Below are 24,108 nucleotides of genomic sequence, written 5' to 3'. Positions count from 1 at the left end.
ACCTTTCAGTATATTGTTGCACACACACCATCTATTTAGCAAATGCCCTTGTTATCAACAGCAGCCTTTTAAACTCACCTGAGCTAACAGGTATGTGCGCTGGTTACTCTGCTGCGCTTAAAATTTCTTTTTTGGTTTGCTACAATGCCTTTTCTGAAACGTTGTCTCCTTCTGCTGGAACACTGACTTCTTTCATTTAATGCCTGCAGACTATAAAAGAGAACCCAACCCAAAAAGTTTGGTTGATTAGTCTGTGGCATTCTGTTAAACTGTTGCTTATGGCGGTCTCTGTGAGCTTCTCAGCGACATTCAGCCAGCCAGGTATCCTGCCTGCAGTAGATGGAATGTGGCAATGGAACGCTGGCTGCGCGTGTCATAATAGGCTCTGAGCCTTTATATACCTGTGCACAGCAGCAGCCACCTTCAGTCTGCTGCTGGACAGCCAGCAGCAGCAGGAGAGGTATGTAATCAGGAGCCCTCCTGCTAAGGGTAGACAGCTGCTCGTTCCACCCCACCCCCCGCCTTAATTGGTTCTCCTCCCTTCCAACGGTGTTGAGGCGGGTGGGAACAGCAGGGGGTGAAGGTGCTGTGTTTAAAGAGGTGGAGTTATGCAGATCTAAAACGCGTGGATTGCAGCAGCAGCAAGCCGAAAAGTGCAGGCATGTAAGGGATCTAGAGGTTGACAACATGTCTTCTTAACGGGAGTCCAGGAGCTCATCTCCACAAATGGACTTTTTAGGATCCTTGGGTGGCTCCGTAGTTTGAAACCAATTCTGGTTATCGCTTCTCGGCCTTTTGGCTAAGATCAAGTGTAGTATCTGTTCTTATCAGTTTAATATCTGATACGTCCCCTATCTGGGGACCATATATTAAATGGATTTTTAGAACAGGGAGATGGAAAAAGAGCTTGCTCTGTCCACTCCACGCATTGACCTGGTATTGCAGTATCTCCAGGACCGGTGCACCCCTTCTTTAATGCAGTTTCTAAAATCAGAAAGAATTGAATTCAATGTTTTTTGTTCATTTTGCTTGTTTGTCGGATTTTGGGATGGACTCTTTGGCTTTGCTTTTCTTCTCCTCATTGGATTTTTCATGTTCAAAGTTGCAGAAGCCAGATTACAAGCTCATTTTGGTTCAACTTCAGCAACTGTGCATTGCATTGCCATGTAATGTGATGCAATGCTATCTTTCTAGCTCTCCCTTTTTACTTCCTTTTGGATAAACAGACATATTAGGCAAGCATTTTGGAGCTTTCACCTAAATAACTACAGGTGGTGAGATAAGCTGCACAATATAATTGACCTTTCAGTATATTGTTGCACACACACCATCTATTTAGCAAATGCCCTTGTTATCAACAGCAGCCTTTTAAACTCACCTGAGCTAACAGGTATGTGCGCTGGTTACTCTGCTGCGCTTAAAATTTCTTTTTTGGTTTGCTACAATGCCTTTTCTGAAACGTTGTCTCCTTCTGCTGGAACACTGACTTCTTTCATTTAATGCCTGCAGACTATAAAAGAGAACCCAACCCAAAAAGTTTGGTTGATTAGTCTGTGGCATTCTGTTAAACTGTTGCTTATGGCGGTCTCTGTGAGCTTCTCAGTGACATTCAGCCAGCCAGGTATCCTGCCTGCAGTAGATGGAATGTGGCAATGGAACGCTGGCTGCGCGTGTCATAATAGGCTCTGAGCCTTTATATACCTGTGCACAGCAGCAGCCACCTTCAGTCTGCTGCTGGACAGCCAGCAGCAGCAGGAGAGGTATGTAATCAGGAGCCCTCCTGCTAAGGGTAGACAGCTGCTCGTTCCACCCCACCCCCCGCCTTAATTGGTTCTCCTCCCTTCCAACGGTGTTGAGGCGGGTGGGAACAGCAGGGGGTGAAGGTGCTGTGTTTAAAGAGGTGGAGTTATGCAGATCTAAAACGCGTGGATTGCAGCAGCAGCAAGCCGAAAAGTGCAGGCATGTAAGGGATCTAGAGGTTGACAACATGTCTTCTTAACGGGAGTCCAGGAGCTCATCTCCACAAATGGACTTTTCAGGATCCTTGGGTGGCTCCGTAGTTTGAAACCAATTCTGGTTATCGCTTCTCGGCCTTTTGGCTAAGATCAAGTGTAGTATCTGTTCTTATCAGTTTAATATCTGATACGTCCCCTATCTGGGGACCATATATTAAATGGATTTTTAGAACAGGGAGATGGAAAAAGAGCTTGCTCTGTCCACTCCACGCATTGACCTGGTATTGCAGTATCTCCAGGACCGGTGCACCCCTTCTTTAATGCAGTTTCTAAAATCAGAAAGAATTGAATTCAATGTTTTTTGTTCATTTTGCTTGTTTGTCGGATTTTGGGATGGACTCTTTGGCTTTGCTTTTCTTCTCCTCATTGGATTTTTCATGTTCAAAGTTGCAGAAGCCAGATTACAAGCTCATTTTGGTTCAACTTCAGCAACTGTGCATTGCATTGCCATGTAATGTGATGCAATGCTATCTTTCTAGCTCTCCCTTTTTACTTCCTTTTGGATAAACAGACATATTAGGCAAGCATTTTGGAGCTTTCACCTAAATAACTACAGGTGGTGAGATAAGCTGCACAATATAATTGACCTTTCAGTATATTGTTGCACACACACCATCTATTTAGCAAATGCCCTTGTTATCAACAGCAGCCTTTTAAACTCACCTGAGCTAACAGGTATGTGCGCTGGTTACTCTGCTGCGCTTAAAATTTCTTTTTTGGTTTGCTACAATGCCTTTTCTGAAACGTTGTCTCCTTCTGCTGGAACACTGACTTCTTTCATTTAATGCCTGCAGACTATAAAAGAGAACCCAACCCAAAAAGTTTGGTTGATTAGTCTGTGGCATTCTGTTAAACTGTTGCTTATGGCGGTCTCTGTGAGCTTCTCAGCGACATTCAGCCAGCCAGGTATCCTGCCTGCAGTAGATGGAATGTGGCAATGGAACGCTGGCTGCGCGTGTCATAATAGGCTCTGAGCCTTTATATACCTGTGCACAGCAGCAGCCACCTTCAGTCTGCTGCTGGACAGCCAGCAGCAGCAGGAGAGGTATGTAATCAGGAGCCCTCCTGCTAAGGGTAGACAGCTGCTCGTTCCACCCCACCCCCCGCCTTAATTGGTTCTCCTCCCTTCCAACGGTGTTGAGGCGGGTGGGAACAGCAGGGGGTGAAGGTGCTGTGTTTAAAGAGGTGGAGTTATGCAGATCTAAAACGCGTGGATTGCAGCAGCAGCAAGCCGAAAAGTGCAGGCATGTAAGGGATCTAGAGGTTGACAACATGTCTTCTTAACGGGAGTCCAGGAGCTCATCTCCACAAATGGACTTTTCAGGATCCTTGGGTGGCTCCGTAGTTTGAAACCAATTCTGGTTATCGCTTCTCGGCCTTTTGGCTAAGATCAAGTGTAGTATCTGTTCTTATCAGTTTAATATCTGATACGTCCCCTATCTGGGGACCATATATTAAATGGATTTTTAGAACAGGGAGATGGAAAAAGAGCTTGCTCTGTCCACTCCACGCATTGACCTGGTATTGCAGTATCTCCAGGACCGGTGCACCCCTTCTTTAATGCAGTTTCTAAAATCAGAAAGAATTGAATTCAATGTTTTTTGTTCATTTTGCTTGTTTGTCGGATTTTGGGATGGACTCTTTGGCTTTGCTTTTCTTCTCCTCATTGGATTTTTCATGTTCAAAGTTGCAGAAGCCAGATTACAAGCTCATTTTGGTTCAACTTCAGCAACTGTGCATTGCATTGCCATGTAATGTGATGCAATGCTATCTTTCTAGCTCTCCCTTTTTACTTCCTTTTGGATAAACAGACATATTAGGCAAGCATTTTGGAGCTTTCACCTAAATAACTACAGGTGGTGAGATAAGCTGCACAATATAATTGACCTTTCAGTATATTGTTGCACACACACCATCTATTTAGCAAATGCCCTTGTTATCAACAGCAGCCTTTTAAACTCACCTGAGCTAACAGGTATGTGCGCTGGTTACTCTGCTGCGCTTAAAATTTCTTTTTTGGTTTGCTACAATGCCTTTTCTGAAACGTTGTCTCCATCTGCTGGAACACTGACTTCTTTCATTTAATGCCTGCAGACTATAAAAGAGAACCCAACCCAAAAAGTTTGGTTGATTAGTCTGTGGCATTCTGTTAAACTGTTGCTTATGGCGGTCTCTGTGAGCTTCTCAGCGACATTCAGCCAGCCAGGTATCCTGCCTGCAGTAGATGGAATGTGGCAATGGAACGCTGGCTGCGCGTGTCATAATAGGCTCTGAGCCTTTATATACCTGTGCACAGCAGCAGCCACCTTCAGTCTGCTGCTGGACAGCCAGCAGCAGCAGCAGCAGGAGAGGTATGTAATCAGGAGCCCTCCTGCTAAGGGTAGACAGCTGCTCGTTCCACCCCACCCCCCGCCTTAATTGGTTCTCCTCCCTTCCAACGGTGTTGAGGCGGGTGGGAACAGCAGGGGGTGAAGGTGCTGTGTTTAAAGAGGTGGAGTTATGCAGATCTAAAACGCGTGGATTGCAGCAGCAGCAATCCGAAAAGTGCAGGCATGTAAGGGATCTAGAGGTTGACAACATGTCTTCTTAACGGGAGTCCAGGAGCCCATCTCCACAAATGGACTTTTCAGGATCCTTGGGTGGCTCCGTAGTTTGAAACCAATTCTGGTTATCGCTTCTCGGCCTTTTGGCTAAGATCAAGTGTAGTATCTGTTCTTATCAGTTTAATATCTGATACGTCCCCTATCTGGGGACCATATATTAAATGGATTTTTAGAACAGGGAGATGGAAAAAGAGCTTGCTCTGTCCACTCCACGCATTGACCTGGTATTGCAGTATCTCCAGGACCGGTGCACCCCTTCTTTAATGCAGTTTCTAAAATCAGAAAGAATTGAATTCAATGTTTTTTGTTCATTTTGCTTGTTTGTCGGATTTTGGGATGGACTCTTTGGCTTTGCTTTTCTTCTCCTCATTGGATTTTTCATGTTCAAAGTTGCAGAAGCCAGATTACAAGCTCATTTTGGTTCAACTTCAGCAACTGTGCATTGCATTGCCATGTAATGTGATGCAATGCTATCTTTCTAGCTCTCCCTTTTTACTTCCTTTTGGATAAACAGACATATTAGGCAAGCATTTTGGAGCTTTCACCTAAATAACTACAGGTGGTGAGATAAGCTGCACAATATAATTGACCTTTCAGTATATTGTTGCACACACACCATCTATTTAGCAAATGCCCTTGTTATCAACAGCAGCCTTTTAAACTCACCTGAGCTAACAGGTATGTGCGCTGGTTACTCTGCTGCGCTTAAAATTTCTTTTTTGGTTTGCTACAATGCCTTTTCTGAAACGTTGTCTCCTTCTGCTGGAACACTGACTTCTTTCATTTAATGCCTGCAGACTATAAAAGAGAACCCAACCCAAAAAGTTTGGTTGATTAGTCTGTGGCATTCTGTTAAACTGTTGCTTATGGCGGTCTCTGTGAGCTTCTCAGTGACATTCAGCCAGCCAGGTATCCTGCCTGCAGTAGATGGAATGTGGCAATGGAACGCTGGCTGCGCGTGTCATAATAGGCTCTGAGCCTTTATATACCTGTGCACAGCAGCAGCCACCTTCAGTCTGCTGCTGGACAGCCAGCAGCAGCAGGAGAGGTATGTAATCAGGAGCCCTCCTGCTAAGGGTAGACAGCTGCTCGTTCCACCCCACCCCCCGCCTTAATTGGTTCTCCTCCCTTCCAACGGTGTTGAGGCGGGTGGGAACAGCAGGGGGTGAAGGTGCTGTGTTTAAAGAGGTGGAGTTATGCAGATCTAAAACGCGTGGATTGCAGCAGCAGCAAGCCGAAAAGTGCAGGCATGTAAGGGATCTAGAGGTTGACAACATGTCTTCTTAACGGGAGTCCAGGAGCTCATCTCCACAAATGGACTTTTCAGGATCCTTGGGTGGCTCCGTAGTTTGAAACCAATTCTGGTTATCGCTTCTCGGCCTTTTGGCTAAGATCAAGTGTAGTATCTGTTCTTATCAGTTTAATATCTGATACGTCCCCTATCTGGGGACCATATATTAAATGGATTTTTAGAACAGGGAGATGGAAAAAGAGCTTGCTCTGTCCACTCCACGCATTGACCTGGTATTGCAGTATCTCCAGGACCGGTGCACCCCTTCTTTAATGCAGTTTCTAAAATCAGAAAGAATTGAATTCAATGTTTTTTGTTCATTTTGCTTGTTTGTCGGATTTTGGGATGGACTCTTTGGCTTTGCTTTTCTTCTCCTCATTGGATTTTTCATGTTCAAAGTTGCAGAAGCCAGATTACAAGCTCATTTTGGTTCAACTTCAGCAACTGTGCATTGCATTGCCATGTAATGTGATGCAATGCTATCTTTCTAGCTCTCCCTTTTTACTTCCTTTTGGATAAACAGACATATTAGGCAAGCATTTTGGAGCTTTCACCTAAATAACTACAGGTGGTGAGATAAGCTGCACAATATAATTGACCTTTCAGTATATTGTTGCACACACACCATCTATTTAGCAAATGCCCTTGTTATCAACAGCAGCCTTTTAAACTCACCTGAGCTAACAGGTATGTGCGCTGGTTACTCTGCTGCGCTTAAAATTTCTTTTTTGGTTTGCTACAATGCCTTTTCTGAAACGTTGTCTCCTTCTGCTGGAACACTGACTTCTTTCATTTAATGCCTGCAGACTATAAAAGAGAACCCAACCCAAAAAGTTTGGTTGATTAGTCTGTGGCATTCTGTTAAACTGTTGCTTATGGCGGTCTCTGTGAGCTTCTCAGCGACATTCAGCCAGCCAGGTATCCTGCCTGCAGTAGATGGAATGTGGCAATGGAACGCTGGCTGCGCGTGTCATAATAGGCTCTGAGCCTTTATATACCTGTGCACAGCAGCAGCCACCTTCAGTCTGCTGCTGGACAGCCAGCAGCAGCAGGAGAGGTATGTAATCAGGAGCCCTCCTGCTAAGGGTAGACAGCTGCTCGTTCCACCCCACCCCCCGCCTTAATTGGTTCTCCTCCCTTCCAACGGTGTTGAGGCGGGTGGGAACAGCAGGGGGTGAAGGTGCTGTGTTTAAAGAGGTGGAGTTATGCAGATCTAAAACGCGTGGATTGCAGCAGCAGCAAGCCGAAAAGTGCAGGCATGTAAGGGATCTAGAGGTTGACAACATGTCTTCTTAACGGGAGTCCAGGAGCTCATCTCCACAAATGGACTTTTCAGGATCCTTGGGTGGCTCCGTAGTTTGAAACCAATTCTGGTTATCGCTTCTCGGCCTTTTGGCTAAGATCAAGTGTAGTATCTGTTCTTATCAGTTTAATATCTGATACGTCCCCTATCTGGGGACCATATATTAAATGGATTTTTAGAACAGGGAGATGGAAAAAGAGCTTGCTCTGTCCACTCCACGCATTGACCTGGTATTGCAGTATCTCCAGGACCGGTGCACCCCTTCTTTAATGCAGTTTCTAAAATCAGAAAGAATTGAATTCAATGTTTTTTGTTCATTTTGCTTGTTTGTCGGATTTTGGGATGGACTCTTTGGCTTTGCTTTTCTTCTCCTCATTGGATTTTTCATGTTCAAAGTTGCAGAAGCCAGATTACAAGCTCATTTTGGTTCAACTTCAGCAACTGTGCATTGCATTGCCATGTAATGTGATGCAATGCTATCTTTCTAGCTCTCCCTTTTTACTTCCTTTTGGATAAACAGACATATTAGGCAAGCATTTTGGAGCTTTCACCTAAATAACTACAGGTGGTGAGATAAGCTGCACAATATAATTGACCTTTCAGTATATTGTTGCACACACACCATCTATTTAGCAAATGCCCTTGTTATCAACAGCAGCCTTTTAAACTCACCTGAGCTAACAGGTATGTGCGCTGGTTACTCTGCTGCGCTTAAAATTTCTTTTTTGGTTTGCTACAATGCCTTTTCTGAAACGTTGTCTCCATCTGCTGGAACACTGACTTCTTTCATTTAATGCCTGCAGACTATAAAAGAGAACCCAACCCAAAAAGTTTGGTTGATTAGTCTGTGGCATTCTGTTAAACTGTTGCTTATGGCGGTCTCTGTGAGCTTCTCAGCGACATTCAGCCAGCCAGGTATCCTGCCTGCAGTAGATGGAATGTGGCAATGGAACGCTGGCTGCGCGTGTCATAATAGGCTCTGAGCCTTTATATACCTGTGCACAGCAGCAGCCACCTTCAGTCTGCTGCTGGACAGCCAGCAGCAGCAGCAGCAGGAGAGGTATGTAATCAGGAGCCCTCCTGCTAAGGGTAGACAGCTGCTCGTTCCACCCCACCCCCCGCCTTAATTGGTTCTCCTCCCTTCCAACGGTGTTGAGGCGGGTGGGAACAGCAGGGGGTGAAGGTGCTGTGTTTAAAGAGGTGGAGTTATGCAGATCTAAAACGCGTGGATTGCAGCAGCAGCAATCCGAAAAGTGCAGGCATGTAAGGGATCTAGAGGTTGACAACATGTCTTCTTAACGGGAGTCCAGGAGCCCATCTCCACAAATGGACTTTTCAGGATCCTTGGGTGGCTCCGTAGTTTGAAACCAATTCTGGTTATCGCTTCTCGGCCTTTTGGCTAAGATCAAGTGTAGTATCTGTTCTTATCAGTTTAATATCTGATACGTCCCCTATCTGGGGACCATATATTAAATGGATTTTTAGAACAGGGAGATGGAAAAAGAGCTTGCTCTGTCCACTCCACGCATTGACCTGGTATTGCAGTATCTCCAGGACCGGTGCACCCCTTCTTTAATGCAGTTTCTAAAATCAGAAAGAATTGAATTCAATGTTTTTTGTTCATTTTGCTTGTTTGTCGGATTTTGGGATGGACTCTTTGGCTTTGCTTTTCTTCTCCTCATTGGATTTTTCATGTTCAAAGTTGCAGAAGCCAGATTACAAGCTCATTTTGGTTCAACTTCAGCAACTGTGCATTGCATTGCCATGTAATGTGATGCAATGCTATCTTTCTAGCTCTCCCTTTTTACTTCCTTTTGGATAAACAGACATATTAGGCAAGCATTTTGGAGCTTTCACCTAAATAACTACAGGTGGTGAGATAAGCTGCACAATATAATTGACCTTTCAGTATATTGTTGCACACACACCATCTATTTAGCAAATGCCCTTGTTATCAACAGCAGCCTTTTAAACTCACCTGAGCTAACAGGTATGTGCGCTGGTTACTCTGCTGCGCTTAAAATTTCTTTTTTGGTTTGCTACAATGCCTTTTCTGAAACGTTGTCTCCTTCTGCTGGAACACTGACTTCTTTCATTTAATGCCTGCAGACTATAAAAGAGAACCCAACCCAAAAAGTTTGGTTGATTAGTCTGTGGCATTCTGTTAAACTGTTGCTTATGGCGGTCTCTGTGAGCTTCTCAGTGACATTCAGCCAGCCAGGTATCCTGCCTGCAGTAGATGGAATGTGGCAATGGAACGCTGGCTGCGCGTGTCATAATAGGCTCTGAGCCTTTATATACCTGTGCACAGCAGCAGCCACCTTCAGTCTGCTGCTGGACAGCCAGCAGCAGCAGGAGAGGTATGTAATCAGGAGCCCTCCTGCTAAGGGTAGACAGCTGCTCGTTCCACCCCACCCCCCGCCTTAATTGGTTCTCCTCCCTTCCAACGGTGTTGAGGCGGGTGGGAACAGCAGGGGGTGAAGGTGCTGTGTTTAAAGAGGTGGAGTTATGCAGATCTAAAACGCGTGGATTGCAGCAGCAGCAAGCCGAAAAGTGCAGGCATGTAAGGGATCTAGAGGTTGACAACATGTCTTCTTAACGGGAGTCCAGGAGCTCATCTCCACAAATGGACTTTTCAGGATCCTTGGGTGGCTCCGTAGTTTGAAACCAATTCTGGTTATCGCTTCTCGGCCTTTTGGCTAAGATCAAGTGTAGTATCTGTTCTTATCAGTTTAATATCTGATACGTCCCCTATCTGGGGACCATATATTAAATGGATTTTTAGAACAGGGAGATGGAAAAAGAGCTTGCTCTGTCCACTCCACGCATTGACCTGGTATTGCAGTATCTCCAGGACCGGTGCACCCCTTCTTTAATGCAGTTTCTAAAATCAGAAAGAATTGAATTCAATGTTTTTTGTTCATTTTGCTTGTTTGTCGGATTTTGGGATGGACTCTTTGGCTTTGCTTTTCTTCTCCTCATTGGATTTTTCATGTTCAAAGTTGCAGAAGCCAGATTACAAGCTCATTTTGGTTCAACTTCAGCAACTGTGCATTGCATTGCCATGTAATGTGATGCAATGCTATCTTTCTAGCTCTCCCTTTTTACTTCCTTTTGGATAAACAGACATATTAGGCAAGCATTTTGGAGCTTTCACCTAAATAACTACAGGTGGTGAGATAAGCTGCACAATATAATTGACCTTTCAGTATATTGTTGCACACACACCATCTATTTAGCAAATGCCCTTGTTATCAACAGCAGCCTTTTAAACTCACCTGAGCTAACAGGTATGTGCGCTGGTTACTCTGCTGCGCTTAAAATTTCTTTTTTGGTTTGCTACAATGCCTTTTCTGAAACGTTGTCTCCTTCTGCTGGAACACTGACTTCTTTCATTTAATGCCTGCAGACTATAAAAGAGAACCCAACCCAAAAAGTTTGGTTGATTAGTCTGTGGCATTCTGTTAAACTGTTGCTTATGGCGGTCTCTGTGAGCTTCTCAGCGACATTCAGCCAGCCAGGTATCCTGCCTGCAGTAGATGGAATGTGGCAATGGAACGCTGGCTGCGCGTGTCATAATAGGCTCTGAGCCTTTATATACCTGTGCACAGCAGCAGCCACCTTCAGTCTGCTGCTGGACAGCCAGCAGCAGCAGGAGAGGTATGTAATCAGGAGCCCTCCTGCTAAGGGTAGACAGCTGCTCGTTCCACCCCACCCCCCGCCTTAATTGGTTCTCCTCCCTTCCAACGGTGTTGAGGCGGGTGGGAACAGCAGGGGGTGAAGGTGCTGTGTTTAAAGAGGTGGAGTTATGCAGATCTAAAACGCGTGGATTGCAGCAGCAGCAAGCCGAAAAGTGCAGGCATGTAAGGGATCTAGAGGTTGACAACATGTCTTCTTAACGGGAGTCCAGGAGCTCATCTCCACAAATGGACTTTTCAGGATCCTTGGGTGGCTCCGTAGTTTGAAACCAATTCTGGTTATCGCTTCTCGGCCTTTTGGCTAAGATCAAGTGTAGTATCTGTTCTTATCAGTTTAATATCTGATACGTCCCCTATCTGGGGACCATATATTAAATGGATTTTTAGAACAGGGAGATGGAAAAAGAGCTTGCTCTGTCCACTCCACGCATTGACCTGGTATTGCAGTATCTCCAGGACCGGTGCACCCCTTCTTTAATGCAGTTTCTAAAATCAGAAAGAATTGAATTCAATGTTTTTTGTTCATTTTGCTTGTTTGTCGGATTTTGGGATGGACTCTTTGGCTTTGCTTTTCTTCTCCTCATTGGATTTTTCATGTTCAAAGTTGCAGAAGCCAGATTACAAGCTCATTTTGGTTCAACTTCAGCAACTGTGCATTGCATTGCCATGTAATGTGATGCAATGCTATCTTTCTAGCTCTCCCTTTTTACTTCCTTTTGGATAAACAGACATATTAGGCAAGCATTTTGGAGCTTTCACCTAAATAACTACAGGTGGTGAGATAAGCTGCACAATATAATTGACCTTTCAGTATATTGTTGCACACACACCATCTATTTAGCAAATGCCCTTGTTATCAACAGCAGCCTTTTAAACTCACCTGAGCTAACAGGTATGTGCGCTGGTTACTCTGCTGCGCTTAAAATTTCTTTTTTGGTTTGCTACAATGCCTTTTCTGAAACGTTGTCTCCATCTGCTGGAACACTGACTTCTTTCATTTAATGCCTGCAGACTATAAAAGAGAACCCAACCCAAAAAGTTTGGTTGATTAGTCTGTGGCATTCTGTTAAACTGTTGCTTATGGCGGTCTCTGTGAGCTTCTCAGCGACATTCAGCCAGCCAGGTATCCTGCCTGCAGTAGATGGAATGTGGCAATGGAACGCTGGCTGCGCGTGTCATAATAGGCTCTGAGCCTTTATATACCTGTGCACAGCAGCAGCCACCTTCAGTCTGCTGCTGGACAGCCAGCAGCAGCAGCAGCAGGAGAGGTATGTAATCAGGAGCCCTCCTGCTAAGGGTAGACAGCTGCTCGTTCCACCCCACCCCCCGCCTTAATTGGTTCTCCTCCCTTCCAACGGTGTTGAGGCGGGTGGGAACAGCAGGGGGTGAAGGTGCTGTGTTTAAAGAGGTGGAGTTATGCAGATCTAAAACGCGTGGATTGCAGCAGCAGCAATCCGAAAAGTGCAGGCATGTAAGGGATCTAGAGGTTGACAACATGTCTTCTTAACGGGAGTCCAGGAGCCCATCTCCACAAATGGACTTTTCAGGATCCTTGGGTGGCTCCGTAGTTTGAAACCAATTCTGGTTATCGCTTCTCGGCCTTTTGGCTAAGATCAAGTGTAGTATCTGTTCTTATCAGTTTAATATCTGATACGTCCCCTGTCTGGGGACCATATATTAAATGGATTTTTAGAACAGGGAGATGGAAAAAGAGCTTGCTCTGTCCACTCCACGCATTGACCTGGTATTGCAGTATCTCCAGGACCGGTGCACCCCTTCTTTAATGCAGTTTCTAAAATCAGAAAGAATTGAATTCAATGTTTTTTGTTCATTTTGCTTGTTTGTCGGATTTTGGGATGGACTCTTTGGCTTTGCTTTTCTTCTCCTCATTGGATTTTTCATGTTCAAAGTTGCAGAAGCCAGATTACAAGCTCATTTTGGTTCAACTTCAGCAACTGTGCATTGCATTGCCATGTAATGTGATGCAATGCTATCTTTCTAGCTCTCCCTTTTTACTTCCTTTTGGATAAACAGACATATTAGGCAAGCATTTTGGAGCTTTCACCTAAATAACTACAGGTGGTGAGATAAGCTGCACAATATAATTGACCTTTCAGTATATTGTTGCACACACACCATCTATTTAGCAAATGCCCTTGTTATCAACAGCAGCCTTTTAAACTCACCTGAGCTAACAGGTATGTGCGCTGGTTACTCTGCTGCGCTTAAAATTTCTTTTTTGGTTTGCTACAATGCCTTTTCTGAAACGTTGTCTCCTTCTGCTGGAACACTGACTTCTTTCATTTAATGCCTGCAGACTATAAAAGAGAACCCAACCCAAAAAGTTTGGTTGATTAGTCTGTGGCATTCTGTTAAACTGTTGCTTATGGCGGTCTCTGTGAGCTTCTCAGCGACATTCAGCCAGCCAGGTATCCTGCCTGCAGTAGATGGAATGTGGCAATGGAACGCTGGCTGCGCGTGTCATAATAGGCTCTGAGCCTTTATATACCTGTGCACAGCAGCAGCCACCTTCAGTCTGCTGCTGGACAGCCAGCAGCAGCAGGAGAGGTATGTAATCAGGAGCCCTCCTGCTAAGGGTAGACAGCTGCTCGTTCCACCCCACCCCCCGCCTTAATTGGTTCTCCTCCCTTCCAACGGTGTTGAGGCGGGTGGGAACAGCAGGGGGTGAAGGTGCTGTGTTTAAAGAGGTGGAGTTATGCAGATCTAAAACGCGTGGATTGCAGCAGCAGCAAGCCGAAAAGTGCAGGCATGTAAGGGATCTAGAGGTTGACAACATGTCTTCTTAACGGGAGTCCAGGAGCTCATCTCCACAAATGGACTTTTCAGGATCCTTGGGTGGCTCCGTAGTTTGAAACCAATTCTGGTTATCGCTTCTCGGCCTTTTGGCTAAGATCAAGTGTAGTATCTGTTCTTATCAGTTTAATATCTGATACGTCCCCTATCTGGGGACCATATATTAAATGGATTTTTAGAACAGGGAGATGGAAAAAGAGCTTGCTCTGTCCACTCCACGCATTGACCTGGTATTGCAGTATCTCCAGGACCGGTGCACCCCTTCTTTAATGCAGTTTCTAAAATCAGAAAGAATTGAATTCAATGTTTTTTGTTCATTTTGCTTGTTTGTCGGATTTTGGGATGGACTCTTTGGCTTTGCTTTTCTTCTCCTCATTGGATTTTTCATGTTCAAAGTTGCAGAAGCCAGATTACAAGCTCATTTTGGTTCAACTTCAGCAACTGTGCATTGCATTGCCATGTAATGTGATGCAATGCTATCTTTCTAGCTCTCCCTTTTTACTTCCTTTTGGATAAACAGACATATTAGGCAAGCATTTTGGAGCTTTCACCTAAATAACTACAGGTGGTGAGATAAGCTGCACAATATAATTGACCTTTCAGTATATTGTTGCACACACACCATCTATTTAGCAAATGCCCTTGTTATCAACAGCAGCCTTTTAAACTCACCTGAGCTAACAGGTATGTGCGCTGGTTACTCTGCTGCGCTTAAAATTTCTTTTTTGGTTTGCTACAATGCCTTTTCTGAAACGTTGTCTCCATCTGCTGGAACACTGACTTCTTTCATTTAATGCCTGCAGACTATAAAAGAGAACCCAACCCAAAAAGTTTGGTTGATTAGTCTGTGGCATTCTGTTAAACTGTTGCTTATGGCGGTCTCTGTGAGCTTCTCAGCGACATTCAGCCAGCCAGGTATCCTGCCTGCAGTAGATGGAATGTGGCAATGGAACGCTGGCTGCGCGTGTCATAATAGGCTCTGAGCCTTTATATACCTGTGCACAGCAGCAGCCACCTTCAGTCTGCTGCTGGACAGCCAGCAGCAGCAGCAGCAGGAGAGGTATGTAATCAGGAGCCCTCCTGCTAAGGGTAGACAGCTGCTCGTTCCACCCCACCCCCCGCCTTAATTGGTTCTCCTCCCTTCCAACGGTGTTGAGGCGGGTGGGAACAGCAGGGGGTGAAGGTGCTGTGTTTAAAGAGGTGGAGTTATGCAGATCTAAAACGCGTGGATTGCAGCAGCAGCAATCCGAAAAGTGCAGGCATGTAAGGGATCTAGAGGTTGACAACATGTCTTCTTAACGGGAGTCCAGGAGCCCATCTTCACAAATGGACTTTTCAGGATCCTTGGGTGGCTCCGTAGTTTGAAACCAATTCTGGTTATCGCTTCTCGGCCTTTTGGCTAAGATCAAGTGTAGTATCTGTTCTTATCAGTTTAATATCTGATACGTCCCCTATCTGGGGACCATATATTAAATGGATTTTTAGAACAGGGAGATGGAAAAAGAGCTTGCTCTGTCCACTCCACGCATTGACCTGGTATTGCAGTATCTCCAGGACCGGTGCACCCCTTCTTTAATGCAGTTTCTAAAATCAGAAAGAATTGAATTCAATGTTTTTTGTTCATTTTGCTTGTTTGTCGGATTTTGGGATGGACTCTTTGGCTTTGCTTTTCTTCTCCTCATTGGATTTTTCATGTTCAAAGTTGCAGAAGCCAGATTACAAGCTCATTTTGGTTCAACTTCAGCAACTGTGCATTGCATTGCCATGTAATGTGATGCAATGCTATCTTTCTAGCTCTCCCTTTTTACTTCCTTTTGGATAAACAGACATATTAGGCAAGCATTTTGGAGCTTTCACCTAAATAACTACAGGTGGTGAGATAAGCTGCACAATATAATTGACCTTTCAGTATATTGTTGCACACACACCATCTATTTAGCAAATGCCCTTGTTATCAACAGCAGCCTTTTAAACTCACCTGAGCTAACAGGTATGTGCGCTGGTTACTCTGCTGCGCTTAAAATTTCTTTTTTGGTTTGCTACAATGCCTTTTCTGAAACGTTGTCTCCTTCTGCTGGAACACTGACTTCTTTCATTTAATGCCTGCAGACTATAAAAGAGAACCCAACCCAAAAAGTTTGGTTGATTAGTCTGTGGCATTCTGTTAAACTGTTGCTTATGGCGGTCTCTGTGAGCTTCTCAGCGACATTCAGCCAGCCAGGTATCCTGCCTGCAGTAGATGGAATGTGGCAATGGAACGCTGGCTGCGCGTGTCATAATAGGCTCTGAGCCTTTATATACCTGTGCACAGCAGCAGCCACCTTCAGTCTGCTGCTGGACAGCCAGCAGCAGCAGGAGAGGTATGTAATCAGGAGCCCTCCTGCTAAGGGTAGACAGCTGCTCGTTCCACCCCACCCCCCGCCTTAATTGGTTCTCCTCCCTTCCAACGGTGTTGAGGCGGGTGGGAACAGCAGGGGGTGAAGGTGCTGTGTTTAAAGAGGTGGAGTTATGCAGATCTAAAACGCGTGGATTGCAGCAGCAGCAAGCCGAAAAGTGCAGGCATGTAAGGGATCTAGAGGTTGACAACATGTCTTCTTAACGGGAGTCCAGGAGCTCATCTCCACAAATGGACTTTTCAGGATCCTTGGGTGGCTCCGTAGTTTGAAACCAATTCTGGTTATCGCTTCTCGGCCTTTTGGCTAAGATCAAGTGTAGTATCTGTTCTTATCAGTTTAATATCTGATACGTCCCCTATCTGGGGACCATATATTAAATGGATTTTTAGAACAGGGAGATGGAAAAAGAGCTTGCTCTGTCCACTCCACGCATTGACCTGGTATTGCAGTATCTCCAGGACCGGTGCACCCCTTCTTTAATGCAGTTTCTAAAATCAGAAAGAATTGAATTCAATGTTTTTTGTTCATTTTGCTTGTTTGTCGGATTTTGGGATGGACTCTTTGGCTTTGCTTTTCTTCTCCTCATTGGATTTTTCATGTTCAAAGTTGCAGAAGCCAGATTACAAGCTCATTTTGGTTCAACTTCAGCAACTGTGCATTGCATTGCCATGTAATGTGATGCAATGCTATCTTTCTAGCTCTCCCTTTTTACTTCCTTTTGGATAAACAGACATATTAGGCAAGCATTTTGGAGCTTTCACCTAAATAACTACAGGTGGTGAGATAAGCTGCACAATATAATTGACCTTTCAGTATATTGTTGCACACACACCATCTATTTAGCAAATGCCCTTGTTATCAACAGCAGCCTTTTAAACTCACCTGAGCTAACAGGTATGTGCGCTGGTTACTCTGCTGCGCTTAAAATTTCTTTTTTGGTTTGCTACAATGCCTTTTCTGAAACGTTGTCTCCTTCTGCTGGAACACTGACTTCTTTCATTTAATGCCTGCAGACTATAAAAGAGAACCCAACCCAAAAAGTTTGGTTGATTAGTCTGTGGCATTCTGTTAAACTGTTGCTTATGGCGGTCTCTGTGAGCTTCTCAGCGACATTCAGCCAGCCAGGTATCCTGCCTGCAGTAGATGGAATGTGGCAATGGAACGCTGGCTGCGCGTGTCATAATAGGCTCTGAGCCTTTATATACCTGTGCACAGCAGCAGCCACCTTCAGTCTGCTGCTGGACAGCCAGCAGCAGCAGCAGCAGGAGAGGTATGTAATCAGGAGCCCTCCTGCTAAGGGTAGACAGCTGCTCGTTCCACCCCACCCCCCGCCTTAATTGGTTCTCCTCCCTTCCAACGGTGTTGAGGCGGGTGGGAACAGCAGGGGGTGAAGGTGCTGTGTTTAAAGAGGTGGAGTTATGCAGATCTAAAACGCGTGGATTGCAGCAGCAGCAAGCCGAAAAGTGCAGGCATGTAAGGGATCTAGAGGTTGACAACATGTCTTCTTAACGGGAGTCCAGGAGCTCATCTCCACAAATGGACTTTTCAGGATCCTTGGGTGGCTCCGTAGTTTGAAACCAATTCTGGTTATCGCTTCTCGGCCTTTTGGCTAAGATCAAGTGTAGTATCTGTTCTTATCAGTTTAATATCTGATACGTCCCCTATCTGGGGACCATATATTAAATGGATTTTTAGAACAGGGAGATGGAAAAAGAGCTTGCTCTGTCCACTCCACGCATTGACCTGGTATTGCAGTATCTCCAGGACCGGTGCACCCCTTCTTTAATGCAGTTTCTAAAATCAGAAAGAATTGAATTCAATGTTTTTTATTCATTTTGCTTGTTTGTCGGATTTTGGGATGGACTCTTTGGCTTTGCTTTTCTTCTCCTCATTGGATTTTTCATGTTCAAAGTTGCAGAAGCCAGATTACAAGCTCATTTTGGTTCAACTTCAGCAACTGTGCATTGCATTGCCATGTAATGTGATGCAATGCTATCTTTCTAGCTCTCCCTTTTTACTTCCTTTTGGATAAACAGACATATTAGGCAAGCATTTTGGAGCTTTCACCTAAATAACTACAGGTGGTGAGATAAGCTGCACAATATAATTGACCTTTCAGTATATTGTTGCACACACACCATCTATTTAGCAAATGCCCTTGTTATCAACAGCAGCCTTTTAAACTCACCTGAGCTAACAGGTATGTGCGCTGGTTACTCTGCTGCGCTTAAAATTTCTTTTTTGGTTTGCTACAATGCCTTTTCTGAAACGTTGTCTCCTTCTGCTGGAACACTGACTTCTTTCATTTAATGCCTGCAGACTATAAAAGAGAACCCAACCCAAAAAGTTTGGTTGATTAGTCTGTGGCATTCTGTTAAACTGTTGCTTATGGCGGTCTCTGTGAGCTTCTCAGCGACATTCAGCCAGCCAGGTATCCTGCCTGCAGTAGATGGAATGTGGCAATGGAACGCTGGCTGCGCGTGTCATAATAGGCTCTGAGCCTTTATATACCTGTGCACAGCAGCAGCCACCTTCAGTCTGCTGCTGGACAGCCAGCAGCAGCAGCAGCAGGAGAGGTATGTAATCAGGAGCCCTCCTGCTAAGGGTAGACAGCTGCTCGTTCCACCCCACCCCCCGCCTTAATTGGTTCTCCTCCCTTCCAACGGTGTTGAGGCGGGTGGGAACAGCAGGGGGTGAAGGTGCTGTGTTTAAAGAGGTGGAGTTATGCAGATCTAAAACGCGTGGATTGCAGCAGCAGCAAGCCGAAAAGTGCAGGCATGTAAGGGATCTAGAGGTTGACAACATGTCTTCTTAACGGGAGTCCAGGAGCTCATCTCCACAAATGGACTTTTCAGGATCCTTGGGTGGCTCCGTAGTTTGAAACCAATTCTGGTTATCGCTTCTCGGCCTTTTGGCTAAGATCAAGTGTAGTATCTGTTCTTATCAGTTTAATATCTGATACGTCCCCTATCTGGGGACCATATATTAAATGGATTTTTAGAACAGGGAGATGGAAAAAGAGCTTGCTCTGTCCACTCCACGCATTGACCTGGTATTGCAGTATCTCCAGGACCGGTGCACCCCTTCTTTAATGCAGTTTCTAAAATCAGAAAGAATTGAATTCAATGTTTTTTGTTCATTTTGCTTGTTTGTCGGATTTTGGGATGGACTCTTTGGCTTTGCTTTTCTTCTCCTCATTGGATTTTTCATGTTCAAAGTTGCAGAAGCCAGATTACAAGCTCATTTTGGTTCAACTTCAGCAACTGTGCATTGCATTGCCATGTAATGTGATGCAATGCTATCTTTCTAGCTCTCCCTTTTTACTTCCTTTTGGATAAACAGACATATTAGGCAAGCATTTTGGAGCTTTCACCTAAATAACTACAGGTGGTGAGATAAGCTGCACAATATAATTGACCTTTCAGTATATTGTTGCACACACACCATCTATTTAGCAAATGCCCTTGTTATCAACAGCAGCCTTTTAAACTCACCTGAGCTAACAGGTATGTGCGCTGGTTACTCTGCTGCGCTTAAAATTTCTTTTTTGGTTTGCTACAATGCCTTTTCTGAAACGTTGTCTCCTTCTGCTGGAACACTGACTTCTTTCATTTAATGCCTGCAGACTATAAAAGAGAACCCAACCCAAAAAGTTTGGTTGATTAGTCTGTGGCATTCTGTTAAACTGTTGCTTATGGCGGTCTCTGTGAGCTTCTCAGCGACATTCAGCCAGCCAGGTATCCTGCCTGCAGTAGATGGAATGTGGCAATGGAACGCTGGCTGCGCGTGTCATAATAGGCTCTGAGCCTTTATATACCTGTGCACAGCAGCAGCCACCTTCAGTCTGCTGCTGGACAGCCAGCAGCAGCAGCAGCAGGAGAGGTATGTAATCAGGAGCCCTCCTGCTAAGGGTAGACAGCTGCTCGTTCCACCCCACCCCCCGCCTTAATTGGTTCTCCTCCCTTCCAACGGTGTTGAGGCGGGTGGGAACAGCAGGGGGTGAAGGTGCTGTGTTTAAAGAGGTGGAGTTATGCAGATCTAAAACGCGTGGATTGCAGCAGCAGCAAGCCGAAAAGTGCAGGCATGTAAGGGATCTAGAGGTTGACAACATGTCTTCTTAACGGGAGTCCAGGAGCTCATCTCCACAAATGGACTTTTCAGGATCCTTGGGTGGCTCCGTAGTTTGAAACCAATTCTGGTTATCGCTTCTCGGCCTTTTGGCTAAGATCAAGTGTAGTATCTGTTCTTATCAGTTTAATATCTGATACGTCCCCTATCTGGGGACCATATATTAAATGGATTTTTAGAACAGGGAGATGGAAAAAGAGCTTGCTCTGTCCACTCCACGCATTGACCTGGTATTGCAGTATCTCCAGGACCGGTGCACCCCTTCTTTAATGCAGTTTCTAAAATCAGAAAGAATTGAATTCAATGTTTTTTGTTCATTTTGCTTGTTTGTCGGATTTTGGGATGGACTCTTTGGCTTTGCTTTTCTTCTCCTCATTGGATTTTTCATGTTCAAAGTTGCAGAAGCCAGATTACAAGCTCATTTTGGTTCAACTTCAGCAACTGTGCATTGCATTGCCATGTAATGTGATGCAATGCTATCTTTCTAGCTCTCCCTTTTTACTTCCTTTTGGATAAACAGACATATTAGGCAAGCATTTTGGAGCTTTCACCTAAATAACTACAGGTGGTGAGATAAGCTGCACAATATAATTGACCTTTCAGTATATTGTTGCACACACACCATCTATTTAGCAAATGCCCTTGTTATCAACAGCAGCCTTTTAAACTCACCTGAGCTAACAGGTATGTGCGCTGGTTACTCTGCTGCGCTTAAAATTTCTTTTTTGGTTTGCTACAATGCCTTTTCTGAAACGTTGTCTCCTTCTGCTGGAACACTGACTTCTTTCATTTAATGCCTGCAGACTATAAAAGAGAACCCAACCCAAAAAGTTTGGTTGATTAGTCTGTGGCATTCTGTTAAACTGTTGCTTATGGCGGTCTCTGTGAGCTTCTCAGCGACATTCAGCCAGCCAGGTATCCTGCCTGCAGTAGATGGAATGTGGCAATGGAACGCTGGCTGCGCGTGTCATAATAGGCTCTGAGCCTTTATATACCTGTGCACAGCAGCAGCCACCTTCAGTCTGCTGCTGGACAGCCAGCAGCAGCAGCAGCAGGAGAGGTATGTAATCAGGAGCCCTCCTGCTAAGGGTAGACAGCTGCTCGTTCCACCCCACCCCCCGCCTTAATTGGTTCTCCTCCCTTCCAACGGTGTTGAGGCGGGTGGGAACAGCAGGGGGTGAAGGTGCTGTGTTTAAAGAGGTGGAGTTATGCAGATCTAAAACGCGTGGATTGCAGCAGCAGCAAGCCGAAAAGTGCAGGCATGTAAGGGATCTAGAGGTTGACAACATGTCTTCTTAACGGGAGTCCAGGAGCTCATCTCCACAAATGGACTTTTCAGGATCCTTGGGTGGCTCCGTAGTTTGAAACCAATTCTGGTTATCGCTTATCGGCCTTTTGGCTAAGATCAAGTGTAGTATCTGTTCTTATCAGTTTAATATCTGATACATCCCCTATCTGGGGACCATATATTAAATGGATTTTTAGAACAGGGAGATGGAAAAAGAGCTTGCTCTGTCCACTCCACGCATTGACCTGGTATTGCAGTATCTCCAGGACCGGTGCACCCCTTCTTTAATGCAGTTTCTAAAATCAGAAAGAATTGAATTCAATGTTTTTTGTTCATTTTGCTTGTTTGTCGGATTTTGGGATGGACTCTTTGGCTTTGCTTTTCTTCTCCTCATTGGATTTTTCATGTTCAAAGTTGCAGAAGCCAGATTACAAGCTCATTTTGGTTCAACTTCAGCAACTGTGCATTGCATTGCCATGTAATGTGATGCAATGCTATCTTTCTAGCTCTCCCTTTTTACTTCCTTTTGGATAAACAGACATATTAGGCAAGCATTTTGGAGCTTTCACCTAAATAACTACAGGTGGTGAGATAAGCTGCACAATATAATTGACCTTTCAGTATATTGTTGCACACACACCATCTATTTAGCAAATGCCCTTGTTATCAACAGCAGCCTTTTAAACTCACCTGAGCTAACAGGTATGTGCGCTTGTTACTCTGCTGCGCTTAAAATTTCTTTTTTGGTTTGCTACAATGCCTTTTCTGAAACGTTGTCTCCTTCTGCTGGAACACTGACTTCTTTAATTTAATGCCTGCAGACTATAAAAGAGAACCCAACCCAAAAAGTTTGGTTGATTAGTCTGTGGCATTCTGTTAAACTGTTGCTTATGGCGGTCTCTGTGAGCTTCTCAGCGACATTCAGCCAGCCAGGTATCCTGCCTGCAGTAGATGGAATGTGGCAATGGAACGCTGGCTGCGCGTGTCATAATAGGCTCTGAGCCTTTATATACCTGTGCACAGCAGCAGCCACCTTCAGTCTGCTGCTGGACAGCCAGCAGCAGCAGCAGCAGGAGAGGTATGTAATCAGGAGCCCTCCTGCTAAGGGTAGACAGCTGCTCGTTCCACCCCACCCCCCGCCTTAATTGGTTCTCCTCCCTTCCAACGGTGTTGAGGCGGGTGGGAACAGCAGGGGGTGAAGATGCTGTGTTTAAAGAGGTGGAGTTATGCAGATCTAAAACGCGTGGATTGCAGCAGCAGCAAGCCGAAAAGTGCAGGCATGTAAGGGATCTAGAGGTTGACAACATGTCTTCTTAACGGGAGTCCAGGAGCTCATCTCCACAAATGGACTTTTCAGGATCCTTGGGTGGCTCCGTAGTTTGAAACCAATTCTGGTTATCGCTTCTCGGCCTTTTGGCTAAGATCAAGTGTAGTATCTGTTCTTATCAATTTAATATCTGATACGTCCCCTATCTGGGGACCATATATTAAATGGATTTTTAGAACAGGGAGATGGAAAAAGAGCTTGCTCTGTCCACTCCACGCATTGACCTGGTATTGCAGTATCTCCAGGACCGGTGCACCCCTTCTTTAATGCAGTTTCTAAAATCAGAAAGAATTGAATTCAATGTTTTTTGTTCATTTTGCTTGTTTGTCGGATTTTGGGATGGACTCTTTGGCTTTGCTTTTCTTCTCCTCATTGGATTTTTCATGTTCAAAGTTGCAGAAGCCAGATTACAAGCTCATTTTGGTTCAACTTCAGCAACTGTGCATTGCATTGCCATGTAATGTGATGCAATGCTATCTTTCTAGCTCTCCCTTTTTACTTCCTTTTGGATAAACAGACATATTAGGCAAGCATTTTGGAGCTTTCACCTAAATAACTACAGGTGGTGAGATAAGCTGCACAATATAATTGACCTTTCAGTATATTGTTGCACACACACCATCTATTTAGCAAATGCCCTTGTTATCAACAGCAGCCTTTTAAACTCACCTGAGCTAACAGGTATGTGCGCTGGTTACTCTGCTGCGCTTAAAATTTCTTTTTTGGTTTGCTACAATGCCTTTTCTGAAACGTTGTCTCCTTCTGCTGGAACACTGACTTCTTTCATTTAATGCCTGCAGACTATAAAAGAGAACCCAACCCAAAAAGTTTGGTTGATTAGTCTGTGGCATTCTGTTAAACTGTTGCTTATGGCGGTCTCTGTGAGCTTCTCAGCGACATTCAGCCAGCCAGGTATCCTGCCTGCAGTAGATGGAATGTGGCAATGGAACGCTGGCTGCGCGTGTCATAATAGGCTCTGAGCCTTTATATACCTGTGCACAGCAGCAGCCACCTTCAGTCTGCTGCTGGACAGCCAGCAGCAGCAGCAGCAGGAGAGGTATGTAATCAGGAGCCCTCCTGCTAAGGGTAGACAGCTGCTCGTTCCACCCCACCCCCCGCCTTAATTGGTTCTCCTCCCTTCCAACGGTGTTGAGGCGGGTGGGAACAGCAGGGGGTGAAGGTGCTGTGTTTAAAGAGGTGGAGTTATGCAGATCTAAAATGCGTGGATTGCAGCAGCAGCAAGCC

The 24,108-nt window shown here is 45.0% G+C and overlaps 18 non-coding genes across 18 annotated transcripts; all 18 read left to right on the top strand.

Annotated features, from left to right (window-relative positions):
• The first annotated feature begins 779 nt into the window (after positions 1-779).
• On the top strand, positions 780-970 carry LOC141211157 (U2 spliceosomal RNA). The gene has a single exon (XR_012281141.1). It is a non-coding gene; the product is annotated as a U2 spliceosomal RNA (small nuclear RNA).
• Positions 971-2,079: 1,109 nt separating this feature from the next.
• Positions 2,080-2,270, top strand: LOC141211156 (U2 spliceosomal RNA). Its single transcript, XR_012281140.1, has one exon. It is a non-coding gene; the product is annotated as a U2 spliceosomal RNA (small nuclear RNA).
• A 1,109-nt stretch (positions 2,271-3,379) lies between these two features.
• On the top strand, positions 3,380-3,570 carry LOC141211155 (U2 spliceosomal RNA). Its single transcript, XR_012281139.1, has one exon. It is a non-coding gene; the product is annotated as a U2 spliceosomal RNA (small nuclear RNA).
• Positions 3,571-4,685: 1,115 nt separating this feature from the next.
• Positions 4,686-4,876, top strand: LOC141211154 (U2 spliceosomal RNA). Its single transcript, XR_012281138.1, has one exon. It is a non-coding gene; the product is annotated as a U2 spliceosomal RNA (small nuclear RNA).
• A 1,109-nt stretch (positions 4,877-5,985) lies between these two features.
• Positions 5,986-6,176, top strand: LOC141211153 (U2 spliceosomal RNA). Its single transcript, XR_012281137.1, has one exon. It is a non-coding gene; the product is annotated as a U2 spliceosomal RNA (small nuclear RNA).
• Positions 6,177-7,285: 1,109 nt separating this feature from the next.
• LOC141211152 (U2 spliceosomal RNA) lies at positions 7,286-7,476 on the top strand. Its single transcript, XR_012281136.1, has one exon. It is a non-coding gene; the product is annotated as a U2 spliceosomal RNA (small nuclear RNA).
• Positions 7,477-8,591: 1,115 nt separating this feature from the next.
• On the top strand, positions 8,592-8,782 carry LOC141211151 (U2 spliceosomal RNA). The gene has a single exon (XR_012281135.1). It is a non-coding gene; the product is annotated as a U2 spliceosomal RNA (small nuclear RNA).
• A 1,109-nt stretch (positions 8,783-9,891) lies between these two features.
• LOC141211149 (U2 spliceosomal RNA) lies at positions 9,892-10,082 on the top strand. Its single transcript, XR_012281133.1, has one exon. It is a non-coding gene; the product is annotated as a U2 spliceosomal RNA (small nuclear RNA).
• Positions 10,083-11,191: 1,109 nt separating this feature from the next.
• Positions 11,192-11,382, top strand: LOC141211148 (U2 spliceosomal RNA). The gene has a single exon (XR_012281132.1). It is a non-coding gene; the product is annotated as a U2 spliceosomal RNA (small nuclear RNA).
• A 1,115-nt stretch (positions 11,383-12,497) lies between these two features.
• Positions 12,498-12,688, top strand: LOC141211475 (U2 spliceosomal RNA). Its single transcript, XR_012281448.1, has one exon. It is a non-coding gene; the product is annotated as a U2 spliceosomal RNA (small nuclear RNA).
• A 1,109-nt stretch (positions 12,689-13,797) lies between these two features.
• Positions 13,798-13,988, top strand: LOC141211147 (U2 spliceosomal RNA). The gene has a single exon (XR_012281131.1). It is a non-coding gene; the product is annotated as a U2 spliceosomal RNA (small nuclear RNA).
• Positions 13,989-15,103: 1,115 nt separating this feature from the next.
• On the top strand, positions 15,104-15,294 carry LOC141211145 (U2 spliceosomal RNA). The gene has a single exon (XR_012281130.1). It is a non-coding gene; the product is annotated as a U2 spliceosomal RNA (small nuclear RNA).
• Positions 15,295-16,403: 1,109 nt separating this feature from the next.
• On the top strand, positions 16,404-16,594 carry LOC141211144 (U2 spliceosomal RNA). The gene has a single exon (XR_012281129.1). It is a non-coding gene; the product is annotated as a U2 spliceosomal RNA (small nuclear RNA).
• Positions 16,595-17,709: 1,115 nt separating this feature from the next.
• LOC141211143 (U2 spliceosomal RNA) lies at positions 17,710-17,900 on the top strand. The gene has a single exon (XR_012281128.1). It is a non-coding gene; the product is annotated as a U2 spliceosomal RNA (small nuclear RNA).
• A 1,115-nt stretch (positions 17,901-19,015) lies between these two features.
• LOC141211142 (U2 spliceosomal RNA) lies at positions 19,016-19,206 on the top strand. Its single transcript, XR_012281127.1, has one exon. It is a non-coding gene; the product is annotated as a U2 spliceosomal RNA (small nuclear RNA).
• Positions 19,207-20,321: 1,115 nt separating this feature from the next.
• LOC141211141 (U2 spliceosomal RNA) lies at positions 20,322-20,512 on the top strand. The gene has a single exon (XR_012281126.1). It is a non-coding gene; the product is annotated as a U2 spliceosomal RNA (small nuclear RNA).
• Positions 20,513-21,627: 1,115 nt separating this feature from the next.
• On the top strand, positions 21,628-21,818 carry LOC141211578 (U2 spliceosomal RNA). Its single transcript, XR_012281549.1, has one exon. It is a non-coding gene; the product is annotated as a U2 spliceosomal RNA (small nuclear RNA).
• Positions 21,819-22,933: 1,115 nt separating this feature from the next.
• LOC141211540 (U2 spliceosomal RNA) lies at positions 22,934-23,124 on the top strand. The gene has a single exon (XR_012281512.1). It is a non-coding gene; the product is annotated as a U2 spliceosomal RNA (small nuclear RNA).
• The last annotated feature ends 984 nt before the right edge of the window (positions 23,125-24,108 follow it).

The sequence above is a fragment of the Phyllobates terribilis genome, unplaced genomic scaffold (genome assembly GCF_046119375.1).
Source record: "Phyllobates terribilis strain yellow unplaced genomic scaffold, ASM4611937v1 Scaffold_170__1_contigs__length_4071412, whole genome shotgun sequence".
Taxonomy (NCBI): Eukaryota; Metazoa; Chordata; class Amphibia; order Anura; family Dendrobatidae; genus Phyllobates; species Phyllobates terribilis.
Note: the sequence above shows the minus strand (reverse complement) of the source record. Positions and strands in the feature narration are given on the sequence as shown.